This window comes from Rhinopithecus bieti, unplaced genomic scaffold, assembly GCF_001698545.2.
Source record: "Rhinopithecus bieti isolate Rb0 unplaced genomic scaffold, ASM169854v2 scaffold_7694, whole genome shotgun sequence".
Lineage (NCBI taxonomy): Eukaryota > Metazoa > Chordata > Mammalia > Primates > Cercopithecidae > Rhinopithecus > Rhinopithecus bieti.
The window spans coordinates 1-1,157 of NW_016845169.1; the positions used below are offsets into that span (position 1 = coordinate 1).

At 64.6% G+C, this 1,157-nt stretch overlaps 1 pseudogene; it reads left to right on the forward strand.

Annotated features, from left to right (window-relative positions):
- Positions 1-84: 84 nt before the first annotated feature.
- On the forward strand, positions 85-388 carry LOC108525132 (mucin-6 pseudogene; annotated as a pseudogene).
- The last annotated feature ends 769 nt before the right edge of the window (positions 389-1,157 follow it).

Genomic DNA, 1,157 nt, shown 5'->3' on the forward strand with positions numbered 1-1,157 from the left:
ACGCCCATGTCTGGGGTTTCCACAGCCTGGTCCAACTCTAAAATCCTGGCCCAGGGAGATGAGTGACCTCTCTGCCTGCCCTAGCCCTGCCCAGCCAGGATGGTGGGGACACAGGGGTTTGTGTCAGCACTGCTGTCTCTGTAGCCCCAGACAAAGGCCAGTGCTCCACGTGGGGGGCTGGTCACTTCTCCACCTTCGACCACCATGTGTACGACTTCTCGGGGACGTGCAACTACATCTTCGCGGCCACGTGCAAGGACGCCTTCCCCACCTTCAGTGTCCAGCTGCGGCGAGGTCCAGACGGGAGCATCTCGCGGATCATCGTGGAGCTGGGGCCTCCGTCGTCACCGTGAGCGAAGCTACCATCTCAGTCAAGGACATCGGGTAGGCCAGGTGGGCTGGGGCCCGGGGCCCGGGGCCCGGGGCCGGAGGACTGAGGGGCCACCACCGACTGCCCTCGCCCCACAGGGTCATCGGCCTGCCCTACACCAGCAATGGGCTCCAGATCACACCCTTTGGCCAGAGTGTGCGGCTGGTGGCCAAGCAGCTGGAGCTAGAGCTAGAGGTCATGTGGGGCCCCGACAGCCACCTCATGGTGAGGAGAGAGGGGCCAGGGTGGGCCTGGAGACCCCAGCACCGGGCGGGCAGGTGGGACTCTGGAGGGGCTGCCCTCCTTGGGGTCCCAGCCATGCAGCTGCCATGCAGCCAGGCCCTTCGTGCCAAGCAGTGCTGACCCCTGGCCAGCAACATGAGCTAGGACTGGGTTTTGTGGGTGACTCGGCTTCTCCACTGGAAAATTAGGCTCCCACGAGAAGAGGCAGACGAGCAGGGTGGGGGGATGGTGGGGCTCTGGGTCCAGGAGCAGGAACTGAGAGCCCTCCACAGCGGATGAGGGGCACCCCGGTCCCCTAGCTCCCTGGCCCCCAGCAGAGCTGTCTCCTGCAGGTTCTGGTGGAGCGGAAGTACATGGGCCAGATGTGTGGGCTCTGTGGGAACTTTGACGGGAATGTGACCAATGAGTTTGTCAGTGAGGAGGGTAGGTGGAGGCAGGGCTGGGGGGCCTCTGGTGGGGGGCCTTTAGGTGGGGCCCAGGGCTGGGGGGGCCTCTGTTCTGAGCAACAAGGGTAGGTAGGGGTAGGGCTGAGGGTCTCAAGGTT